Below are 19107 nucleotides of genomic sequence, written 5' to 3' on the forward strand. Positions count from 1 at the left end.
CCAACCCATACTCGAAAAAAACTCTCCAAAACTTGTGAGAAACCGGAAGGAGTATTTTTGACACAGAAATACTCCATCAAATGTCCAACATTAGTTCTTGAAACTTTGTCTATGTTCAGGATGGGAATCCAAGTCTTTAACAGTGTAAAAAGCTCAGTATGCATGAAACAGCATTTCACCCCCCCCTTTAATCTAAACCTTTCACTGCCGGTCGCACAACTGCCATGTTTTTGTCATCGTGTTGCGAGTGGGTTGTGGGCAATATTAGCCTTTCTGGGCTGCGTTCCACTCCACTTTTAGACACTCACTTGCAAACTTTCTCAAACCCTCACTTCCCTCTCGGGGAATCCCCGCTGGCATGTGTATTATGAGTGTGTGTGTAGTATGAGTGCAATCAGGACGTACTACATTTGCCATGTTGTCATTATCACGACCTATCAGAGTCATGACCGACATTTAAATCCTCTCCCAAGGCCTCATGGGATAATAAAGAGTCCATCCTATGCACACTTCAAAATCTCACCGGAAGAAGTAGATTATCCAGGTACTTTTAGCTCTTTTATGAATACTGTGAATTTAGACATAATTCTTTTGTCACATACTGTTTTTCACCTACTAAAGTAGGTGAAGGGAAGTATGCAATTTTTAATGCACGAGTTCCGCCAGTAGTGGTTATCGGCCGTGCTGAGTAAGGGAGGAAAGGGGACGAAGGGAAGTTAGCAAGTGAAGGGTATACAAATTTGGAGTGGAACGCAGCCCTAGTGTGCATGATCCACACTTCTACCAGAAAATCTACCAGAAATAGACCATCCGGAGACTTCTGGCATACTCTTTTCAACATACCATGCTTTACGACACACTTATTCTAATCTCACACACTATTTAGGATGCATGGACACAGGGATCCAGGGATACGCTTATAATAAGACAAAAACACATTTTGGTTTGGTTTAGTTACATAGCATACACTTTAAATAGATTACTATATATATATATATATATATATATATATATATATATATATATATATATATATATATATATATATATATATTTCACAATAATTACTATTTTTACAGTATTTTTGATTAAATAAATGCTGCCTTAATGACTGTAAGAGACTTCTTTCAACAACAAAAAAAACTGATCTTACTGACCCCAAACTTTTGAACGCACCATTCCGATTCAATTCACACCATGTTTCAGCTGGTTAAATGTGCTGTAGACTTCTGCATGGGTAACAAAACACCTAAGAAGCATTTTACAAGTGTTAGAAGAGGCTCTATGACAATGTCAGGCTCAATTCTGTCAACGAAGACTTGGGTGCAGACTCTCTCTCTTTCAGTGTCCACTTCCACAGGAAATGGCTCCCAGCCCAAATCAAATTATGCTGACTTGCATGTCCATATCTCTGATGTGAGAGGAAACGAAAGAGATCAGTTTGCCTGCGGAGGCCAAATGCCAAAAGCATTTATTCAGCAGTAGGATGCGCCCCGTTTTGCTTGTCTGTCTTTTAACGTTATTACTCAAACAAGTAAAAAAAAAACTGATGTTTTCAGCAAAGCCACTTCCTGGCATGGTATCCGAAAATGTCTCACATCTCGACAGCAACGCTAGTTTTATGCATAGTCAATGACTTCATCAGGGTGTGAAAATGAGATGTAATGTTACACTAAGAGATGTCACATTAAACAAATCACTCAAATAGGCAGCTAGAGGCACTTTCTTTCTCGTCACGTCAAAATCAAATCAGCTCAAGTTCAGAATGTCTGGATTGCTCAAGAAGCATTTCAATGAGTTTTACACATTTTCATTTCACATGTTTTTGCAAGAAGTCACCAATGCTGCAATATTGTAAAATAGTATTACAATTTAATAAACTATTCTATTTAAATATTTGAATATGTAATTTATTTTTGTATTGGCAAAGCAGAATTTTCACATGATCCTTCACAAATCATTCTGGACTTATCATGTGAGAATGGACTAGTGCTAAATGTGCATGAATGTGCATGTAAACAGCAGTTTTGCATTAACGCAGGATCTAATTATCATATTGCACCCTTTAAATATGGCAGAACCTTTTGATCAATGAACAGAAATGTCGTCCCCCTCAGCATCTTATATTTAGTCTCTTACTATTCATCATCATTAGAAATGGGATATGATACTGTGCTGAGTCCCCTTCGACGTATTTTGTGGACCCAACATAATGGCTTCCTGTTGGTTAACATAAATCTGAGAAAAGATAATGACTCTGATCAATAGGATTGTTTGGGAAAGGCCTAATCAAATCGCTGTGATGCAGTGCTTCCTTTGCAGGAGATCTGATGTGAAGCACATTATCTCCCCATTTCCATCAGGCCTGAGGCTCTCCCTGCCGCACACTGTCTGCCAGATGATCCGTCTCTGTAGGAAAGCAAAGAGAGATTTGAGAGATCTGGTCGTGTCAGTCCGTCTGATCTAAATGTCACAGGGTTGATCTTCTGTCATTGATGCTAGATCTGTTACTGATGCACACACACAACAGAGTTCTAGAACGGGACTGTTTAAAGATTCAAGCAAAGAGTTATTTTTGTACAGATAGGTCTTAGCTGGATCATAATGGGAAAATGTTATGTTTGATCTTTCCTTTTGAAATTTATGCAAACTCTACAGTAAGCATTTCAGTTTGTACATATAAATCTGTCATCTCCATGGACGCCTCAAGCTTAGGGTAAAAGATAAAATATAGCTTGCTACCACCTGCTGGACATAAACATAACTGCAAAAACCGTCTTTACTGGAAATAAATCTGTAGAGTATGGGTTTTCATTTGAACCCCTGTGAACTAAACAACAGTCTTGTTATGAGCAACAGACTAGTAGCGTTTTAACTTCTTTATGAATCTGCTGAATGAACTGATTCAAATGATTTCATTCCGGTGTCTGAATATGCCTGCTTCCATTTAGTAGGCAAAAAACATTATGTCAGTATTATGCTGCATTCACGTGCTGTCGGAATTATCGTAAATGCGAGTTTCCTAGGTAAAAATTGCACCTGAACGCCAACGCTCTCACATTTCAAAATTGTAATGGCATGAACTCGTAATTACGACTTCAGAAGTGGGAATTATCAAATTTCCGACAGCACGTGAAGGCGGCATTAGGCCTATGTGTCCAAAAATCATTTGCACATGAAGGTACCTCAGACTGGCTTCTCAGACAGAGTATGGTTTAATGATCTACAGCAAAACAGAGCGAGCTTTGGTGATAAAGCAAATATTTACCTTGCTGAAAGCATAAAATCCAGCATAAAACAGTATCAATTCATTGTTTAATGCAAGTTAGTGCTGGTTTACCTGGACCAGCATATAGTCAGCAAAATCTGGTAAAGCTGGTTCACCAGCTTTTGGGGTCGAGTGTGACTAGGTCAGTTATCTGTATTTAAGCAGTGTTTTGGACACAAGCATTGTTTTTGATTGCATATTTCTATATGCAGCATATTAATTAGGCTATGTAGGCTAAATGAAAGGGATTATTCAACCAAAAATGATAATAGCCCAGGATTTACATCTTAGGTGAATGTGACACTCTTATTTTAGACGAATACGGAGTTATATCCATATAACTAAAAAAAAAAAAAAAAAAAAAAACTCTAACTTCCGCTAATTGCATGTTTACCAGAGACTGGCGTTCTAGCGTAGTCTATGTGGTACGATGCTCCAAGAAGAATATGCTTGCAAAAGTATGCACTTATATGGTCTTCAAAACATAAAAAAAACAGCCATTCACTGCCATTATAAAGCTTGGAAAAGCCAGGACATTATTAATATAACTCCGATTGTATTCGTCTGAAAGAAGAAAGTCATATAAAACTAGGATGACTTGAGGGCGAGTAAAACATGGGGTCATTTTAATTTTAGGGTGAACTATCCCTTAAATAACAATATAAGATTACAATATATGATTTATTATAATATATAATTTTTGTATTGAAATGTAGCCTATAACTTTGCTCCCTTTGTTGAAGATAGAACTGAAAAATATAATCGTTTTAGTTATGTTTATATTATTAATCAATGTCATCTGAAGTTTTGAATATCAAAGTAACATTTCAAACTGGTGAAACATATCAAAGGATTTGTCTCCTGCTTCAAAGGTTCTGTACACAAATGAGTTAAAAAGAGCTTGTGTACATTGCAACAACAAAAAAAACAAAAAAACATTTAGAGATATAAAATCAAAGAAAAATGACAAACAACAGAATAACCATAAGCCATTTGTTCAATAACAGAGATTATGAGAAGAGCTCTTTCTATTAGTCAGTTAATAGCAATTTGATAATGAAAGTTCAAAAATAAAAGTTGTCCATGCTCATTTGGGAACTCACGTGTCAGAACGCAGCTGTTAGTCACGGATTCCAAAAAGTGTACATAGTAAAATGTGACACTACAGTCAGGAGCATCAAATATTGTAGACCATGATAGCATGCAATTTAATCAATTCTGAAAGAGAATTCATTAAACCAAAGTCAAGGGCCAAGTCCCTAAAGGGAGCACTAATCATCATAATGGAGATTATTTAATAAACAAGTAAAAAGGAATTTATAACTTTATGATATTATGCTGTTCCCACATTGGACCAGCGGTTTGGGAAATGGATGGATGGGTGATTCTGCTGCAGGCGGCATCTTTAGGCGAGACGCGGGAATTCATTTAGCACAACCCTAACAGTGCATTATGGTTATTCTCTGAACATTGAGTGTACATCAGTTGCACACTCGTTATGGATGTGCATAATGGGATTGAATGAGTGCACTTGATAATGTCCACTATGTTTTCGGATACAACTACAAATGGCTGTCCCTTCAAATTAAATGGTGATGTTTTTGTAGTTGTTTAAAGTTGCCCTAGAATGAGTATGTTGAAACAATATGTTAAATTGTTCTCTAAAATCTACATAGAGGGTATGTGGGTTATTTAAGGGCAAAAATTGTCCAGATACAGTTTCACAGACCAACTGAATGACACTAAGCAGAACACCTCAAATGGAGATTGCTAAAATGCAACTTGTTTATTGACATTTTCAGATCATCCGCGCGAGAGAGTGCGCTCGCGTGTATATGGTTGCCAGATTGCACAAGTTTAGGTAAAACACTGGATAGTTTGTGTTCTTTTCACAGAAAAGCTGTTTTAGGGGGATTTAAATTGCTGATATCTGGCAACCGCAACCCCGAACGCTCTTCCTTCCCTCAGACAAAACCAGTGATTTTACACTCTTTTTTCGTCAACGATATTGCATGTTTATATAACATTATAATGTTATATAAACATGCAATATCGTTGACGAAAAAAGAGTGTAAAATCACTGCGAGGTAAAATTTGATCGCAGAGCTCATTAATCGGCGGCCGGTGAACATGTCAAACTAACGACCAAAGACGTCAGATTTTAGCCTAGGATCTGAGGAATCTTTTAGGATTTCCTAAATTTGTCTCAGACGGCCAAATCGTGGCCAAAAATCGCACAGTGTGCACCCGGCTTCAGACGAAATTCTGGCAGTGTCAGAAGATTTGGCACAGAATCCTGCAGTGTGACTTCTCCTACGACGACAGTCAAATATCTCCGTTTTTCAAGACAAACTATGACCAAAACGAGTGCTCGAGATTTCTTTGTAGCCAGCATTTCAGTCCCGCGTGTAATGCAGCTCACTGTCACTGAACGCGTCATTCATTGATGATATAAAGCTCCGGGTGAGTTTTCTTGTGCGCGTCCGTTTTTAGCGCGCCTTCACTATCGTGCAGTCTGACATTAATGTCAACTGAGATCTTACAGTGTGACATGGCGATCATGTTCGTACAGTCCGACAAGGGACATTCGCAAAGGATTTTGAAAAATCGCACAGTGTGCAGGACCCATTATATGGTGGAAAAGGTAACGTTTGCTAGAAGGATCGAGTGAACGATCTGTAAGCAACGTATCTACGGTTGTATTTTGTAATACAAAATAATATGAACCTGTCATTAGACACTATTTAGTTTTGTATGGTACTTGGTGTTTCCTATTGTTACTGTACTAGTATCTTGCGTTATCTAGACAATGCTGTCTCTCCAAGAAACTTTCAATTTAATTAGAAATTGTTTAAACAGTCAAAAAGTGGATAAAATCGCTACTTACTGCTTGCAGGAATACAGCTGTAATTGCCACTTTCTTCAGTTTAAGACGCTGAGCGAAGCTAGCTTGAAATGGGCCGAACAAACAAACGTTTTTGAATTAAATTGTTGCGGTATCCGATTAGAAACAATAACCATGACTGTTGACGTTTATCAGTGGGAAGGGCAGAAAAGTCCTCACGTCTCCTGCACAGCCTGGAACATGACATGTGTGTCCATTAGAGCTGCCATTTTCGCTATCCTCAAGTGTCTTGTTTATCTGCAGTCCTGATGAGTCGGCTGCAGTTCCGCGTGACAATGAACATGTGCCGACATATGCAAATTTTGTGGGCGTACATATAAATAATCCCCAACGCTTGCGTCACAGTTGGGTTTATGTTGAGAAGCACTTATTTTTCCGTGGTGTTTTTCATGCACAAGATTTACATAAGGAGGAGGCAATGGTGTTTGAGACTCACAGTATGTGATGTCCATGTACTGAACTCTTATTATTTCACTATGGCAAGGTTAATTCAGTTCTTCATTCATTCATCATTGATTTTATTTGTAGTTGATTTCATCTAAGGCTGTGTGGCTGTGAGTCAGTTGTAGCTGTTATGCTGCTTGTCTCTTCTATTTTTTTGTTTCTTATCTTCAGTGATTCTGCTTGTTAACTACAGGTGATCGTCACTAATGGTCAATCATCACTTGTAGAGTGAATCTATTTTAACTACACTGCTAAGTTTTACTCTATTTATTGGGGACATGTGAAAACTGGGCAATTAATGTTTAATAATGAGGATTTTGCTCTGCCAATAAACATGCAAACTGCAATGTGTTTTCCTTTATTAAATCGTTTATTACAGTTAGGACAATTGTTTACTATAAACACACCAAGAAAGTAATTTTAATCCAGCAACCAGCACCCCATTCAGTGTACCAGAAATCCAGTGACCAGCATTCCATGTTAAGGACCAGCAATCCGCATCTCATTCTGGGGACCAGCAACTAGCATCTCATATCGAGGACCAGCAAACCAGTCACCCATGTTGAGGACCAGCAAACCAGTCACCCATGTTGTGGACCAGCAAACCAGCATGCATCCCATATTGAGGACCAGCAAACCAGCATGCATCCCACACTGTAAAAAAAAAAAAAAATTATCCAATTGAAAATGTTCTAGTGACTGATCACATCTAAATTTTTCAGTTAGCCAAATTGAATTCCTGTCATTTAAATTGCATCAATTCACAGAATTTCAATTTGGCCAACTGAAAAATGTATTAATTCACAGAATTTAAGTTCGGCTAACTGAAAAATTTAGACGTGATCAGTCACTAAAAAATATTTAATTGGAGCAATTGTTTTTTTTTTTTTTACAGTGCATATTGAGGACCAGCAAACCAGCATGCATCCCATATTGAGGACCAGCAAACCAGCATGCATCCCATATTGAGGACCAGCAAACCAGTCACCCATATTGAGGACCAGCAAACCAGTCACCCATATTGAGGACCAGCAAACCAGTCACCCATATTGAGGACCAGCAAACCAGTCACCCATGTTGTGGACCAGCAAACCAGTCACCCATATTGAGGACCAGCAAACCAGTCACCCATATTGAGGACCAGCAAACCAGTCACCCATGTTGTGGACCAGCAAACCAGTCACCCATATTGAGGACCAGCAAACCAGTCACCCATGTTGTGGACCAGCAAACCAGTCACCCATGTTGTGGACCAGCAAACCAGTCACCCATGTTGTGGACCAGCAAACCAGTCACCCATGTTATGGACCAGCAAACCAGTCACCCATGTTGTGGACCAGCAAACCAGTCACCCATATTGAGGACCAGCAAACCAGTCACCCATGTTATGGACCAGCAAACCAGTCACCCATATTGAGGACCAGCAAACCAGCCGCCCATGTTGTGGACCAGCAAACCAGCCACCCATGTTGTGGACCAGCAAACCAGCCACCCATGTTGTGGACCAGCAAACCAGCATGCATCTCATATTGAGGACCAGCAAACCAGTCGCCCATGTTGTGGACCAGCAAATCAGCCGCCCATGTTGTGGACCAGCAAACCAGCCACCCATGTTGTGGACCAGCAAACCAGCATGCATCTCATATTGAGGACCAGCAAACCAGTCACCCATGTTGAGGACCAGCAAACCAGTCACCCATGTTGTGGACCAGCAAACCAGTCACCCATGTTGTGGACCAGCAAACCAGCCACCCATGTTGTGGACCAGCAAACCAGCATGCATCTCATATTGAGGACCAGCAAACCAGTCACCCATGTTGAGGACCAGCAAACCAGTCACCCATGTTGTGGACCAGCAAACCAGTCACCCATGTTGTGGACCAGCAAACCAGTCACCCATGTTGTGGACCAGCAAACCAGTCACCCATGTTGTGGACCAGCAAACCAGCCACCCATGTTGTGGACCAGCAAACCAGCCACCCATGTTGTGGACCAGCAAACCAGCCACCCATGTTGTGGACCAGCAAACCAGCCACCCATGTTGTGGACCAGCAAACCAGCCACCCATGTTGTGGACCAGCAAACCAGCATGCATCTCATATTGAGGACCAGCAAACCAGTCACCCATGTTGAGGACCAGCAAACCAGTCACCCATGTTGTGGACCAGCAAACCAGTCACCCATGTTGTGGACCAGCAAACCAGCCACCCATGTTGTGGACCAGCAAACCAGCATGCATCTCATATTGAGGACCAGCAAACCAGTCACCCATGTTGAGGACCAGCAAACCAGTCACCCATGTTGAGGACCAGTAAATCAGCATGCCATGTTGTGGACCAACAAACCAGTCACCCATATTGAGGACCAGCAAACCAGTCACCCATGTTGTGGACCAGCAAACCAGTCACCCATGTTGTGGATCAGCAATGTTGTGGACCAGCAAACCAGTCGCCCATGTTGTGGACCAGCAAACCAGTCGCCCATGTTGTGGACCAGCAAACCAGTCGCCCATGTTGTGGACCAGCAAACCAGTCGCCCATGTTGTGGACCAGCAAACCAGTCGCCCATGTTGTGGACCAGCAAACCAGTCGCCCATGTTGTGGACCAGCAAACCAGCCGCCCATGTTGTGGACCAGCAAACCAGCCGCCCATGTTGTGGACCAGCAAACCAGCCACCCATGTTGTGGACCAGCAAGCCAGCCACCCATGTTGTGGACCAGCAAACCAGCATGCATCACATATTGAGGACCAGCAAACCAGTCACCCATGTTGAGGACCAGCAAACCAGTCACCCATGTTGTGGACCAGCAAACCAGCATGCATCCCATATTGAGGACCAGCAAACCAGCATCTCATATTGAGGACCAGCAAACGAGTCACCCATGTTGAGGACCAGTAAACCAGCATGCCATGATGTGGACCAACAAACCAGTCACCCATGTTGTGGACCAGTAAACCAGCATCTCATATTGAGGACCAGCAAACCAGTCACGCATGTTGTGGACCAGCAAAGCATTCACCCATGTTGTGGACCAGCAAAGCATTCACCCATGTTGTGGACCAGCAAACCAGTCACCCATGTTGTGGACCAGCAAACCAGCCACCCATGTTGTGGACCAGCAAACCAGCCACCCATGTTGTGGACCAGCAAACCAGCCACCCATGTTGTGGACCAGCAAACCAGCCACCCATGTTGTGGACCAGCAAACCAGCCACCCATGTTGTGGACCAGCAAACCAGCCACCCATGTTGTGGACCAGCAAACCAGCCACCCATGTTGTGGACCAGCAAACCAGCCACCCATGTTGTGGACCAGCAAACCAGCCACCCATGTTGTGGACCAGCAAACCAGCCACCCATGTTGTGGACCAGCAAACCAGCATGCATCTCATATTGAGGACCAGCAAACCAGTCACCCATGTTGAGGACCAGCAAACCAGTCACCCATGTTGTGGACCAGCAAACCAGTCACCCATGTTGTGGACCAGCAAACCAGCCACCCATGTAGTGGACCAGCAAACCAGCATGCATCTCATATTGAGGACCAGCAAACCAGTCACCCATGTTGAGGACCAGCAAACCAGTCACCCATGTTGAGGACCAGTAAACCAGCATGCCATGTTGTGGACCAACAAACCAGTCACCCATATTGAGGACCAGCAAACCAGTCACCCATGTTGTGGACCAGCAAACCAGTCACCCATGTTGTGGATCAGCAATGTTGTGGACCAGCAAACCAGTCGCCCATGTTGTGGACCAGCAAACCAGTCGCCCATGTTGTGGACCAGCAAACCAGTCGCCCATGTTGTGGACCAGCAAACCAGTCGCCCATGTTGTGGACCAGCAAACCAGTCGCCCATGTTGTGGACCAGCAAACCAGCCGCCCATGTTGTGGACCAGCAAACCAGCCACCCATGTTGTGGACCAGCAAGCCAGCCACCCATGTTGTGGACCAGCAAACCAGCATGCATCACATATTGAGGACCAGCAAACCAGTCACCCATGTTGAGGACCAGCAAACCAGTCACCCATGTTGTGGACCAGCAAACCAGCATGCATCCCATATTGAGGACCAGCAAACCAGCATCTCATATTGAGGACCAGCAAACGAGTCACCCATGTTGAGGACCAGTAAACCAGCATGCCATGATGTGGACCAACAAACCAGTCACCCATGTTGTGGACCAGTAAACCAGCATCTCATATTGAGGACCAGCAAACCAGTCACCCATGTTGTGGACCAGCAGACCAGTCACGCATGTTGTGGACCAGCAAAGCATTCACCCATGTTGAGGACCAACAAACCAGTCACCAATGTTGTGGACCAGCAAACCAGCCACCCATGTTGTGGACCTGCAAACCAGCATGCCATATTGAGGACCAACAAACCAGTCACCAATGTTGTGGACCTGCAAACCAGCATGCCATATTGAGGACCAACAAACCAGTCACCAATGTTGTGGACCAGCAAACCAGCATCCCATATTGAGAACCAGAAATCCAGCAACATCACATTCTGGATACCAGCAAACAAGCAACCAGTACCCCATGATGAGGACCTGCAAACCAGCATCTCATGGTCCCAGCATGCAAAACATACCTTATTATGGTGACCAGCAATGCTGGATTATTCAGCAGGATAATTAATGCAATTATAAGTTCTCGCAAGAAATTACATTAGTGGAAAAAATGTGTCAAAAAAACATTAATTTACATACAAACGGACCACTAACATCCCCTTTCAAATGCCATCTTTATTTTTTTTTAATCTTTTTTAACTCTCTTACAGAATGGAATGCACAGAATTGTGGGATATCAAAGGCAGTGAAGGATACATTTATTATGCCTTCCAAAAATCGATTTAGATGTAGGATGATGGTATCTCCGGATAAAAGAAGTGGTGAAACTGGCAATGGATTTGGATGAATATGGTGCCTTGATGCCTTCCTACCTTGGAAGACATAATCCCAAGGCAACATTTGTAAGTTTTCAGACCCAGATGAGCTACTACTTGTAGTGAGAATCTGAAGTGCGCATTTGATAGACACTTTACTATTCCACTAGAATCTAAAAACGTCCAAATTTCATTCAAACCACATACATTCATACTATATAAAGAGTCATACTTTTTCAATGATTGCAAAGTAAATTTAATACCAAATGTAGTATCTACTATACAGTATGCAACTTGGGACACAGCATTTTTTTAAAAATAATTTTAATGACTCAAGGCCTGTTGACATCCAAATGGCCTGGACATTCAGTCCTGCATTTGTGATTGTTCTGTTCAGATCAATACGTAAAGTCACACTTTGACAAAAACAGTCTGCTTACAAAATAGTGTCAGTGAGCATTGTGGGTTTTATGTAACAGCAGTACCTCTGGGAATATGACCAAAATCAGAATGGTTTAGGGTGGCCATTTTCATAACTCCAAAAAGGAGAAAACTTTGCTGCATTTAGTGAGGCAAGATTAATTGCATAGGACTCTGGTACACTCACAACTACAATACAATTTTGTTCATCATATCGATGGTATCTGATATGATAGTGACATCTGACAGTGATTCTGAAATAGCCTCCATCCATTGCCAGACAATTTGATCTACGATATATCTTGATGAAGACATGTGTAATAGAAGAGGCAAAAAAGTGTTTGTTCACAGTATTTGTATTTATTCAAGACATTGTGACGTCTGTCCACTGAGATGAACCCGCCTTGGCAGAGGGTGAACTTCTTTGTTAAGAACTGAAATGTTGACATTTCGGCTTGTTAACGTTATGGTATGGCATAGCTAGCACGTCGCAGAGGCTTGTTTACGTTTTTAACCAATGATATATCAGATATTTATTTGACACCACTTTCAGCCAATCATTTGTTTGACCACAGATCTTACGGCATTAGATGCTGCTGCGTCCCAAAAAAGATTCTAGAGTGGGGGGTTTTTAGGCCGATTCAGGGTGCACCGGATGCTGGACAGGGAGCTTAAAATCCAGACTGTCCAGCCAAAATCTGGATGTATAGCCACCCTATATTGGGTGTACAGTACTCCAAATTCATTGCAGTTTGATGGCAAATACATTAGAACACCTCTCTATAAAAATAAATATTAATTCAATCTGAAAACATGCATGATCAGCTATTGCACATAATATTTGTCTTGGTAAAATCTAAGGACTTGATTTATTAAGACAATTTGTTTGTAACTAAAAGTAAAGAGGCAGCCCCTCACAAACCACTGTCCCATATAAACATTCCTCGAGACTGGTGTGGTGCGATTGTAATCCATTAACAATCGCGCCTCCGGCCCCGCTTCGTTCCCACAGCTCTCGGCCCTACCCAGCTAACCACTCTGTTTTGCTTTCAATAGAAAATGTGTAACTTAAATTCAGTGTAAGTTTCTTTGTATAAATGCCAAATGCTTAAAATGAATAATTAGGGGCTGTTTAAATGACACCATTTTCAACCAAAATGTTTAAATTGTGTGCTTTTTGAAAATAGGTTTCAAAGTGCAAGTTTTTGAAAACGGTCTCAGTCTAAACAACAAAAACACGAATCAGTGAAAACGATGATGTCATGCACATGCTTTCAGTCTATGGTGTTCAGCTGGCAGCAGAATACAGCGTTTTTAGCTATTTTCGTGGATCCGTATAAACAGGGATCGTTTTAACAGTAGTCTGTATGCAAAAAACTAGTAAAAACTTCTCCATTTTAAGCATATCGATGTTGTGTAAGTGCACACTAAACTTTTTAATCTTGGATGAATGAATGGTTCATTTATGATTTTAGTCATAAATATTAGTCTGACAAATGCCTCTCAAACCAATCAAATTCTAGGACCGGAAATAACCGTTGCGTTAAATTGAATTTTATAAAATTAATATGAAAAGTATGCAAAAAAAAAAAAATACAAAAAAAAAAAAAAGTGCAGAAAAAAATTATTTCATGTTTTTGCTGAAATATTTAGGAATTATTTAGTTGGCAACACTGAAAAGCAACAGCATGCTAATACCTGGTCGTGTTATGTTTAACTGACAGATCGTCACACTAGTTGGAGGGATGGAGGCCTACCAGTAAGTAAAGAGGGACTGTGTCTACTTCAATGGCTCTGAAGCTCGTTAGTGTGAGATAAACGGGACGCCAGGGGAGCAGAAAGAGAGGCCCGCGCGCGCTCACACACACACATCTCCATTTCAAATCTCTCTGCCCACTAGCTCTCCCCTCTCTTCTTCCCTGTCATAAATGCCAGCTGCCCCCTGCTGTAAGCAATGGTGTTTATCTGCACAAGACCCACACACTACAGTCATTAACTAGCATCATAAACCCAATCACACACTTGAGGACCAGATCTCCAATCCCAAGTGCTAAATTAGACGGCCTTCACAGCTGGGACAATTACTGAGTAATCCCTCTTTTTATGCTAATAAGCAGCGCAACCCCCTGTGTCTTGCCAACCGCTGCTCGACCCATCCAGAGAACGAGAGGGCCGCACAGTAGGAAGGGGCCAAATCATCCAAAACACCTTTATCTCCCATTAAAAGGGACATAAAACGAGTTCTAGAACTTTAATAAAGCAAACTACACATCTCAAGCTCCACTGGACTGATGCTGACTATATTCTGCCTGTCTCTCTCTCTCACAGTGAGACAGCTCTCCCCTACAGCACTAACCTAGAAATGCCCAGCCAGCCAATCACAATCAAGCATTAACTGAATCCATTTGAATCCTGTAACACTCACGCTTCTTAAATGAATTAAGTATTCTTATACTCCTCTCATGTAGCTATTTTCCATCTCTATTTTCTCATAAAAACTTCTGAATCTAGAGCAACTATTTTCTTTATCAATTTTTTTCTACTTTTTTTAAATGTATTTTTACATTTCTGATCATTATTATTTTTTGGGTTATGATATATACATTTTCCTTATGACAATTAAATTCATATTTAAAAACACACTTGATCATGTCCCATACCTGTAAGGATGCTGTACTGTAGCAGGTGACCGACAGAGGGCAGCAGGTGCCGCGGTACAAACAGAAGCTGTTATTTTAACGCTCACTAGAGAGTGCTAATGTACCGCAGAAACGACACCAATGGCAAATATCAACGTGCACAATACATCAGACTCAGTAATGAGACCAGATATCAGCAAGCAAATATACTGAGGCCATCAGGCATGCCTTACCGTGAGATAGATGGATTCTCTTCCACTTATCTTCAGGGGCCAAAGGGCAGGACAACTCGTACGCCTCTTTGCCATTGATCTACAGATGCTCCAGAAGTCACCGGATTATCTGAATTTCCTTATCTGGGTCAAATATCACTAGAAGTAATCCTTAAAACCTGCTTGAGGAACGGTGCCACAGTGTGACCATTCTAAAATGGCTTGTCAGGAGAAAAGTAAGGGCAGCTACTGAAACTTTTATTTAATTCAGCAGCTTGCAAAAAGGCACGCAATTAATAACATTAAACCTAAATGGCAATTTACCCTCCTATGTTCACCCCCTTTGGTGAATGTGACTTCACCAAATGCATCATGTTCCTGTATCAACGTCTTTGTCCTGGAGGGCCACTGTCCTGCAGGTTTAGCTTCAATCCTGATCAAACTCACCTGTCTGTAGCCTTCTAGTAATCCTGATGACATTGGGCGTGTCTCAATCATCTCACTAGTCCACTATTCAGGGCACTGATTCGGACATAAGTCAATGGGCTGACTCCCTGATCAGTGCCCTAACTAGTGAGATGATTGAGACGCGCCCATTGATTGACTGGTTCAGGTGAGTTTGATTAGGGTTGGAGCTCAACTCTGCAGGACAGTGGGGGAAAAAATTCATGTCTCCAATTGAAAATTTTCAAGTGACTGATCAAATCTAAATTTTTCAGTTGGCCGAATTAATTTTCTGTGAATTAAATTGCATCAATTCACAGAATTTCAATTCGACCAACTGAATTTTTTTTATGTGATCCGTCACTAGGATTATTGATCGGAGAGGCTTGAAATGTTTTACAGTGAATACATATTTGAGTAAACTTTCAGTGTCATCTGAGTATCTCAATGACGGGCCGAGTGTCCTGGTTTTCTGTAATTAAAATATGGTCACCCTACCGTAAGGACTTACATTGTCAGCCAGATATGTTGACCCAAGAAAATATCTTACTTGGCAAAATCCCAGTGACCCTTCACCTGTGGATGATATACAGGAGACACTTACAATTTTCTTTCAAGTAAAATGATAATTCTTATCTACTAAATCACAGCATACTGTCTTCTGTATGAATATGAAAACTGAAATCTGACAACTCACTTTATAATTTTCAATAGAGGCCTATTTATTGACCTTTATTAAGCTAAACTTGGAATTAAATTAATAGAGAGATGTTGCAGGATGAGAATTATTATTATGAATAATAATTCAATTAATGGATAGCATGGCGTATTATGGCATGAGAGGATCAGTACATACTTCAGTAATCACTGTAATATGTATCAAGAATTTAATTTAAAGAAATTGACCTCACACTTGATATAATCTACATTAGTGGGTTTTTCAATTGCGGTTACACCCCTCCTGTATTTAATACAGTCAAAGCAAAATTAATTCAGACATTTTCAACATTTTCTCACATCAGTTTATTCGCTATAGTTTCGAAAATGGTAATAAAATATAACAAGAACTCAGAGTTAAACTGTGTCAGAATAAATTCATCTTGATAATGTCAGATAACGTTGATAGAAAGGGATGTAATGGATTACAATCAACCAATCAGCTGTTAGTTTGATAATACCAATTTAGGTCAATAAATGACCAAGAAATGCTTAATTTTGTTCAGTCTGTGGTGTGAAAGGTCACATTAGCAATTAATGAAAAGACACCTTTGTCAGGTCAAAGTGTCTGAATAATTTTGCTCCCACATTTTTTTTTTTATCAATTTGACTGGTATATTTCACTGTATAAAGATTTTTTTGGGTATAATATGTCACAGTTATTTTGCTATTTTCACTTACATAAATTAACTATAGTGTCCTGCACACATTAGTAAAAAATTATACCTGGTGTATGAACAAGTTTTGGTTTGACTGTGTATGCACGTACAGTATTGCTGTAGTGCACTGTAAAAAAAATGGCTCCAATTGAAATTTTTCTAGTGACTGATCACATCTAAATTTTTCAGTTGGCCGAATTGAAATTCTGTGAATTGATGCAATTTAAATCGCAGAAATTTAATTCGGTCACTTGAAAATGTTCAATTGGAGACCTGAATTTTTTTTACAGTGTGTATAGTATCTCAGTAAAAGAGTCAAAAGTGAGTCTGAATGTATAGCATGTGCTTTGAGGATGGATTTGGCCACTCTGTGCAGTTTCAAACAGGAAGATTTCTCTTTATACAGAAACAGCAACTTAGGGTGTGGTTTAATAAAATTCATTCCTACTTGTAATTGTTTTATTTAATTATTGTTTGAGAAAGTAAACAGATTGTGTGGAACTCTGTCACAAACTTCATTTGTACAGTGAGGAAAATTAGTATTTCAACACACTGCAATTTTGCAGTTCTCCCACTTAGAAATCATTGAGGGGTCCAGAAAAAAATCCAGAAATCACAATGTATGATTTTTTAACAATTTATTTGTATGATATAGCTGCAAATAAGTATTTGAACACCTGAGAAATCACTGTTAATATTTGGTACAGTAGCCTATGTATGCACACACTGCAGGAGGGATTTTGACCCACTCCTCCACACAGATCTTCTCTAGATCAGTTAGGTTTCTGGCCTGTCGCTGAGAAACACAGAGTTTGAGCTCCCTCCAAAGAGCCACGCCAGAACCTTGATATGCTTCTAACAGAGCCACTCCTTGGTTATTCTGGCTGTGCGCTTCGGGTCATTGTCGTGTTGGAAGACCCACCCCCGACCCATCTTCAATTCTCTGAGGGAAGGAGGTTATTCCCCAAAATCTCGCAATACATTGCCCCGGTCATCCTCTCCTTAATACAGTGCAGTTGACCTGTCTCATGTGCAGAAAAACAACCCCAAAGCATGATGCTACCACCCCCATGCTTCACAGTAGGGATGGTGTTCTTGGGATGGTACTCATCATTCTTCTTCCTCCAAACACGTTTAGTGGAATTATGACCAAAAAGTTCTATTTTGGTCTCATCTGACCACATGACTTTCTCCCATGACTCCTCTGGATCATCCAAATGGTCATTGGCAAACTTAAGATGGGCCTGGACATGTGCTGGTTTAAGCAGGGAAACCTTCCGTGCCATGCATGATTTCAAACCATGACGTCTTATTGTATTACCAACAGTAACCTTGGAAAAGGTGGTCCCAGCTCTTTTCAGGTCATTGACCAGCTCCTCCCGTGTAGTTCTGGGCTGATTTCTCACCTTTCTTAGGATCATTGAGACCCTCTCGAGGTGAGATCTTGCATGGAGCCCCAGTCTGAGGGAGACTAATGATTGCTCCAACAGTGGACCTTTTTTCACTAAGCTGCTTGACAATTTCCCCGTAGTCCTGTCCAGCCTTGAGGAGGTGTACAATTTTGTCTAGTGTCTTTGGACAGCTCTTTGGTCTTGGCCATGCTAGTAGTTGGATTCTTACTGATTGTATGGGGTGGACAGGTGTCTTTATGCAGCTAACAACCTCAAACAGGTGCATCTAATTTAGGATAATAAATGGAGTGGAGGGGGACATTTTAAAGGCGGACTAACAGGTCTTTACGGGACAGAATTCTAGCTGATAGACAGGTGTTCAAATACTTATTTGCAGCTGTATCATACAAATAAATAGTTTAAAAATCATATATTGTGATTTATTTATTTATTTATTTATTTATTTTTGATTATGTCTCTTACAGTGGACATGCACCTACGATGACAATTTCAGACCAAGCGCGAGAACTTGCAAAATAGCAGGGTGTTCAAATACTTTTTTTCATCACGTATTTGATGGAATCGCCCCAACAGATCAACGTATTAGATGGGGTGTGATATTTACATTTGTAGTTTCATATTTGTTCTGTGATGTTTCCCATTAGCAATCTCTGTATATTATATTATTTATATGTAATATAGATGATTTTGGATTGTAGAGAAAGTGCAGGTTTGTCTGTTGATCTACACAATCAAACCATACCTGAGCTTTATGTGATGTTTAAAATTAATGATTTATGGCCACTATAAAAGAAACATTAATGCTGCAACACACATGTTACGAAAGCCTGTCTTGCTACTTCCACTTTTTTTAATTTGAATGAGTTTTCCGTGACCTTTCTATGATCATTAGGATTTTTAAAAACATTTGGATTCAGACTGATGAGCTGTGAACTGCTTTGACTGATTCATAGGATAAGACTGATTCAGCACCCAACCATCCACGTGATGTAAAATAAAAAAATGATTAATCAGACCAGGCCACCTTCTTCCTTTGCTCTGTGGTCCAGTTCTGATGCTCATGTGCCACTGTTGGCGCTTTCGGCAGTGGACA

General features: G+C 40.8%; 1 long non-coding RNA gene across 1 annotated transcript; it reads right to left on the reverse strand.

Moving 5' to 3' along the window:
- Positions 1 to 1894: 1894 nt before the first annotated feature.
- On the reverse strand, positions 1895 to 15202 carry LOC137062886 (uncharacterized). Its single transcript, XR_010901304.1, has 2 exons — positions 14804 to 15202; positions 1895 to 2409 (listed from the first exon to the last, which is right to left on the reverse strand). It is a non-coding gene; the product is annotated as an uncharacterized lncRNA (long non-coding RNA).
- Positions 15203 to 19107: the final 3905 nt, after the last annotated feature.

This window comes from Pseudorasbora parva, chromosome 23 (assembly GCF_024679245.1).
Source record: "Pseudorasbora parva isolate DD20220531a chromosome 23, ASM2467924v1, whole genome shotgun sequence".
NCBI lineage: Eukaryota > Metazoa > Chordata > Actinopteri > Cypriniformes > Gobionidae > Pseudorasbora > Pseudorasbora parva.